This window comes from Puma concolor, chromosome C2 (assembly GCF_028749965.1).
Source record: "Puma concolor isolate L17-30 chromosome C2, mPumCon1.1.hap2, whole genome shotgun sequence".
Taxonomy (NCBI): domain Eukaryota; kingdom Metazoa; phylum Chordata; class Mammalia; order Carnivora; family Felidae; genus Puma; species Puma concolor.
In genome coordinates, this window is record NC_141675.1 from 104,179,729 (window position 1) to 104,187,323 (window position 7,595).

Sequence of the window (7,595 nt, forward strand, 5' to 3'; positions counted from 1 at the left end):
CATGTCACTGAAGTTACAAAAGTACTGGGCCTTATTTCATCCACCTGTAGCAGTGTCCAACTGTTTGTCCTTTAGACACCTAAGTGACAAAGTAAGATAAAACACCTTTTGGGGCACCGGGGTGGCTCAGTCGGTTAAGCATCTGACTTCGGCTCAGGTCATGAGCTCATGGCTTGTGGGTTCGAGCCCCTCATCAGGCTTTGTGCTGACAGCTGAGTCTGGAGCCTGTTTCGGATTCTGTGTCTCCATCGTCTCTGCCCCTTCCCTGCTCATGCTCTGTCTCTGTCTCTCTCATAGAAATTAACATTAAAAAATTAAAAAAAAAGATAAAACACCTTTTATTTAGTATTATAGAAACAAAAAATTGCAGGATTTATGCAAACTTTAAGCACTGTCTGAAAAATAAGAAAAGTTTAAGTATAGTCTAAAAACACTGTAGAACTTCTTTGCTATTTAGGATTTTAATCTGTAAGTGTTTAGGACCACTTCCATTGCAGATGTGATCCCCATAAGACTTCAGCACGCACTTTCCCATTGCTGGCTGAAGAATGTACTCCTAGTGGGTTACCAATAACCACTGCTCTAGGCACTGGGCAGACCCTCAATTTCCTTTCATCACTTTGGTAACCACAACCAGGTTGCAAATTAGAATCTCCTGGGAAGCTGTTTAAAATTCCCACGCCCAGGCTCCAACCAAGGCCAGGTGAATTAAAATCTCTAGGACTGGGACACAGGCCTCAGTATTTTTAAAGCTCTCCAGGTGATTCCAATGTGCAGCCAAGGTTAGCTGATTCAGGGGATGGACGGGCTGCATGCTGACTCCTACACAGGCCTTGCTTCACCACTGGGGTCTTGAAACAGAAAGAACTAAGATTTAATCATGACCTTACAGAAAACGGACAAGAAGGTAGCTCTGCCTGTGTTGGTTGTAGGGCATGAATTCCAAAGAAGTTCATGGGCTAGATTGAATTATTTATGGTATTCATGGTATATTTTAAAAATAGAAAAAATTATAAAAATCTAGGTTTTTATCTTCTCTTGAAAGGTTGGAACATTGGGGAAATATTGGGCAACATTCAGTCAGCTGCTGTTGAATAGCAGCTGCCCCCTCTAGGCAAGAAATGCAATTTTTGGTTTGTCCTGGTTTTCACCACTCGGTGAATATGTGCAGTTTCACTAATCGAAACAATCTGTCTAGCCTTTCTGGGCATTTGAGTTTACAGCCACTTCTAGGTGCTAAACATCCCTGCAACCTGGGCAAAAATAAGTCTCTTTCGAATATAGCCTAATTCATTAAATTGGGTCTCCATTGGGATAAAGGCTTTTGCAGTAAAAAAAAAAAAAAAAAAAAAGTATTAACAACTCATTAACAAATTGACAAGGTGTTTACTATCCTGAGCTTTTCCCCTGCACGGAAATCTTTCAAGTGACTGTCAGAATAGGTCAGAGAAATGCTAGGTTCCATATAGATACAGAGATATGTTGATGCATATATACTTGTAGATGTAGATACAGATACAGCACCCCTTTAAGAAGTCTTCCCATGACTATCAAAGGGCCATAAAAGGGGCACACACAGATTTCAGGGTTTCTCTTCTCCAGCAAGGAAAAATTAATACCTTGAAGGTGAATTGATTCAATTCACTGTAATTCTGCAACAACAAGTAATGGCACTTGTATAGGACATTCCAATTACAAAAAAACCTCTACACTTATCATCTATTTGATTATCATAGAAGCCATGTGAAGAAGACTTTATTATGACTTGTGATAGAATGACTTATAAAAAATAAATATTTAGCCATTCAGATGACCCAAATATACTTCTCAGATATGTTTGGTCTTCATTCACAGTTCCTGAAAATGCTTCAGAGCCACAAAGGTGAAATGGAGGACTTTCTATTAATAAAGGCAACTTTTAGATCCCACACAAGGGGGTGGGGAGCTCATTGCCAGGGGCATTAACCATATGATTAAACCATATGATTTTAGTCCCTCCCCCCACACACATCCGGGAGGGGAGGGGCTGGAGATTGAATCAGCCAATAGCCAGTGACTTAGTCAATCATGACTATTTAAGGAAGCCTCCATAAAAAAACAAGAAGGGAACGTTTAGGCCCTTTTAAGGAGACCTTCATGCTTGAGGAACCATAATTCTCCCATGTGCCACCAAGCTGGGCCCTAAGTTCCACGAGGACAGAGCTTCCTTTGTTCGAATGCTTACCCTGTGTATCTCTTCATCTGGCAGTTGAAACTGGTAAATGTAAGTTTTTCCCTGAGTTCTGGAGTGATTGTTGAAATCTCCCACCTGTTGTCAGTCAAGTAAAAAGCTGGGGTGGCTTGCAACTGGGATCTAAATGGGGGCGGGGTGGCCTTGTAGGAGGAAACCTGTAGGAGGAATGTAGGAGGAATCTGATGCTATCTTTAGCTAGATAGCATCAGAATTGAGTTGAATTTTAAAATGCATCTATATGAAGGAGGAATGCTGAGAAAAGGGAAACTAAGCATAAGAACGATACTTTGGTATAAACTTGGAATAATAGTTATAACACATTTTTTTTTTTCAAGTTCCTGCCCTTCTTTGGACACTAATCCCTGTAATTAAAATTGTTCTCTCTGTCCATTTAGTTATTTGTAGGTTTATGGTTCTGCCATCTTCTAAGTTAGTCTTACCTATTGTTCTTGTATTCTCAGTCCATTTGGTGAAAAACTTACTACCAGGTAGAGTGAGGGTTCCATTTTATTTGGCTTCCCCAAATAGCTCCAGCATCCCACATTCCACAACATGATTAAAGGCAATACGGTGTAGTAGAAATTACCTTGATTTGAAGTCAAAAGACTTCAGTTTTATTCCTAGCCCTGCCCCCTACCACGTGGCCTCAAAAGGGCAAAGTAAATAACAAATATGAAATTAGCAAAACCGATGAATGCAACTTTCTGTGGCCCCCTGGACATGCCTGTACTCCCGAAATACCAACCTCACCAAATATCCTCCTATTTTAGCTTTTGCAGCTTATTCCCATACTTCTTTCCCTAGCCCTTAACTGTAAGAGAATAAATATTAAGTACAGTAGAAGTATGCACCAGGGACCAACCAGGTGTGGACAAAGAGGTGTGTATACCCGTTTTGGTGATGTGTTTTAGTTGAAACAGCCAGGCTCTGAGGCAGGACACTACTCGCCAATGTGCAGTGACTTCAAGTGACTACAGGTGATTTTTACAAGGAGTGCATTTAGGCTGTTCTGCTCCAGTGAGCAGTTCATCAGACTTGAGCTGCCTGTGAGAATTGGGCTATGACTTGGTGGAAACTTTGTATAAAATCAACAACATCTTGCTGAATCCTGACACCTAGATGATGTTTACCAGGAGAATTCTTAAGTTGATTGGGCTGTATGTTTTTGTTGTCACTTCTACAGGTTTATATTTTGAATTTCTTTTGCTTCCAGTTAAGTGACTTAAGTAATTTTTCCTCTCCCAAGGGGAAGAGATGTTTTTTAATATTTATTTTTGGGAGAGCACAAGCAGGGGAGGGGCAGAGAGAGGGGGACAGAGGATCTGAAGCAGGCTCCACGCTGACAGCAGTGAGCCCAGTGTGGGGCTTGACCTCATGAACCTTGAGATCGTGACCTGAAGCGAAGATGGACACTCAACCGACTGAGCCACCCAGTTGCCCCAAGAGATTCTTGTTTTAGATGTGAAAGTTCTGAGTTAGTACTTCCTGTCTCATATTGACTGGTATCACAAAAAGTGAACCTACATAGAGGGCCACTACTACATGTTGCTGCAAACTCTAGGGAGTGCGTACACGTGTATATAAAATGTGTGTACATATATATGACTCTTGGTCCACACTGTCAGGTGTGTAGGGAGTGTAACATCATTTTTCTGTAACTGAACTTGAATTCCATTTGAGATTGCCATTCTTCTGGTCATAGAAATGTAATCTCAATGTATGAGCTCTTTTCCATCCTCTTTTTCACCTGTCTAGAAACTTAATGGGTGCCAATGTAGAAGAGGATGGAATCCGGTGTGTATTGTCATATATCAACTTTACTTTTGTAGTGATCAGGGATAATCACCAAAATACATTAAAAATATCTAAAAATCAAAATGGCACAGGCACAAACAATCAAAATGGATGTCTACGGTAATTAGTACAAGTGAACAGTCCATGCTGTTGACCTTGTCTTTCTGGTCTTCAACTGTTGGTTCACTCAAGTCACAGCTAAGTCTTTTTATCCCTATAGAAAGGCATCTTCAAGTTTCTATGCCACATCCAAGTGCTTCCTAGGAGCGTTAAATATATTATACTATTTTCATCCCACTTTTGCCCACTGAAACTATGTTTTCTCTACTGCTCCTTAGGACATGGGGGAAAGTATGAACTTTGTATCTTCCTGGATTCTACTCCAGAGCTGGATGTGGGGTGGGGATTGATGTCAGAGGGTTGCACTCCTCTTGATTTCCACTTATTATAAAGGTTTAAGTTGTGTTTGGACCAGGTTAGGGTAGGGATCAGGTACCTGAAATGGTCAGAAAAATAGATAATTTTCAGAAATTTTAGCTTTCAGCTTTATTATTTTATATTAAATTAAATTTTCTCCTCACCAAAGATCTAAAGAATATTTAATAGGGGGCACTGTAGCCTGGCTTTTCGTATGCATTCCCAAATATTCCCTGAATTTTGTTTAGGACAAAATTTTTATGGTCTGAGTCCTTCAAGCATCTTTGTCTTGGTTTTTGACAATCAGGGGTCACTTTTCTACTACTGTTTTGTCATTTTGTACCCACTGAGACAACACATGTTGCCCATTAAACAGGAGAATGTTCACAGCATAATGAAGAATATTAGGAATAGGTGCCTTGTCTTCTCGCCTCTTTGGTCTCAGCCACAGAAACAAGATGACAAAGGGGACGTCATCATTTGGAAAGTGTCACAGTAAGACACACACATTGTGCTTCTGCTGTGACTCTAAGGCCCACCACCTTCAGAAGCAGGCCTGTGGAAAATGTGGCTGTCCTATCAAGTGGAAGTGTAACCAGAGCACCAAGGCTGAAAGACGAAATAGCACTGGGACTGGTTGAATGAGGCATCTAAAAGTTGTACACTGCAGATTCAGGCCTGGACTCCATGAAGGAACAACACATCAACCCAAGATGGCAGCAGTTGAGGCATCGAGTTCATCTTAAGGATTTCAGCGATTAGTCGCACAATAAATGTTCTGGTTAAGATCGATAGATATATATCTGTATCTATATATCGAGAATGGCAAACATACTGGCTACTGTGTATTTAACTACCCACCATATATGCTTCAGACATCTGATCTGTCGGTCAAGTCTATACATGGACATCTCAAGCACAAGAACAGTCTTTCTTCTTGAAAGCCCACCCAGTCTTTGGATCACAGTATTAGGAAATTATTTGTTATAATGGTCTGAAATTTGTCTCTATGTAACTTACCTAAGAATATTAAAGAGAATGGAAAACAAACAGTCACTTCTGTATTATCACTTCTCTCCAGGCCTTGCTTCAGATATTGTGTTTTGTTCATCATCTTATATCCCAAAGGCAAGAGCACACACCAGTATGTAGAATGGAAAGTTGGTTTTTTGGAAACACAGTCTTTTGTGTAACTGTTCTGCATCCAAATTCCTGCTAAAATTCCTGATTAGCAGTCTGGGCAACTAGCTTTTGATCAGTATGCTTTATCTTCCAGGGAAAGGATTTCAAGCCCAGTGGCACATGTTGGAGAGAGGTAATACATTGGTCATTGGGATTGGAGACCCTCCCCAGGTCATTAACATAAGGCTCTGTGAGCTGTATGTTGTCCTGCTCTGTCCAAGGCTCAAGCCTCTTTCACACTGTACTTCCCCTGTGCTTTCACCATATTGGACACTTTGTCTTTTCAATTTCTCTTCACCCACCATGCTTCCTTGGGACATAGGCCTTTGCTCTGCTGAATGCACTCCTAGAAAAGATTTTTCTTCTCCTATATACCCAGTATTACCCTCCTTCAGATTTTAGCTCAAATGATATGTCCTTATGATATGTCCTTGGAAAACTTCCCCAAGTTCTTTGATGAAATCCTTTGTTTGTTTGTTTGTTTTCTTTTTAGAGTCACTGATTTACACTTCTTTGTATGATTATTTACTTCCTTTATTCTCTCCCTATTTTTTTTAAAGTTTATTTATGTATTTTGAGAGTGGGAGAGGGAGGGGCAGAGAGAGAGAGAGGGAGAGAGAGAGTCCCAAGCAGGCTCTACACTGTCAGCACAGAGCCTGATGCCAGGCTCGAACTCACAAACTGTGAGATCATGACCTGAGCCAAAATCAAGAGTTGGACGCTTAATCAATTGAGCCACCCAAGCACCCCTACTCTCTCCTTATGGTCTATCATCCAGCTGGAACATGGTAGTCACTGCACAGCTAGTTTTTGAATGAATGAATGAATGAATGAGTGAATAAGTCCATACCTGTATGTAAAGTTAGACCTGGGCCCATGTACTGGGTATGTCTTTCTCTACTCTCTCCTGCCTCTTTTCATCTCCATGTTTCCTTTTCCTCTTTAATTGCAGTGCCTGCTTCTAGCAAGCACTGGAATCAAATAAATGGTTAAATGTGTATATTTTTTCCTTAAGGTCAGTTACAGACTGTGGTGATGATGATTCTATGACATCACCCAGACCTTGTCTGATGAGCAACAGGAATCTATGGAGCAATGCTGTTTCCCAGGGTTTGAATCAATGGTTGGAGCAGAGGCATTACAGAAAAAAAGATGGGGTGGGGTGGAAAAGAAAGAAATCCAGTGACAATTTTTCTCCAAATGTCATTTATATTGCTTTGCAATATTTACAATATATCTTGTCATTAATTCCACCAATTAAGGGAGGAAATGGCAGGATGTTCTCAAAAAGTTTATAATAACAAACTCTGCTCTTGTTCATACTTCAGATTAGATGTCATTTCAAATCCCTTAATTTACAACTTCCCTTCAGATACAGCCCCCTAGATTACATAAAACCTCGCTGAAATACATCTTTGTTTTTCATGGAAATCAGAAACGGTAATTTGAACATCGAAGGTAGGCTTAAACCGATTCTTGACTGTATTTTTATAAGTGGTGATATTTTCTCAGTATAATTTTGTTTTTACCACACACTTAGAAACCCTACTAAGAACTAATATCCAGGAAATATTTTTTCTGATCAGTTGCCTCTTTAGAAAGGTATGATTCGATACTCACCTGGCACAATTTTAAATGCTAATCTTGTTATATTGGTCACAAAAATGAAACAAAAGAAAACAAATTTAAGCTTGAAAAATGATGGCAATTTGAATATGAACTGTTTGCTGTAATTAAAGGTGATAAAGGTAAGAAGTAAGAAACGTTTACAGGAAGATGACTTTAAGTTTAAAACACAGGTTTATTTAAAAACAAAAATGAGGCAGAGACTTATGATGCAGACATGTTGTTTATGATAGCCCAATCTGTATTACCAAGAACCCACATACAAGTATGGATATGGAAAACTGTCCGCTAATAATTCAATTACACAAAGCAAATTGAAAAGGCATAAAATCACCATCTGAAG

At 39.8% G+C, this 7,595-nt stretch overlaps 1 pseudogene; it reads left to right on the plus strand.

Annotated features, from left to right (window-relative positions):
- The first annotated feature begins 4,626 nt into the window (after window positions 1-4,626).
- On the plus strand, window positions 4,627-5,236 carry LOC112849741 (large ribosomal subunit protein eL37-like; annotated as a pseudogene).
- The last annotated feature ends 2,359 nt before the right edge of the window (window positions 5,237-7,595 follow it).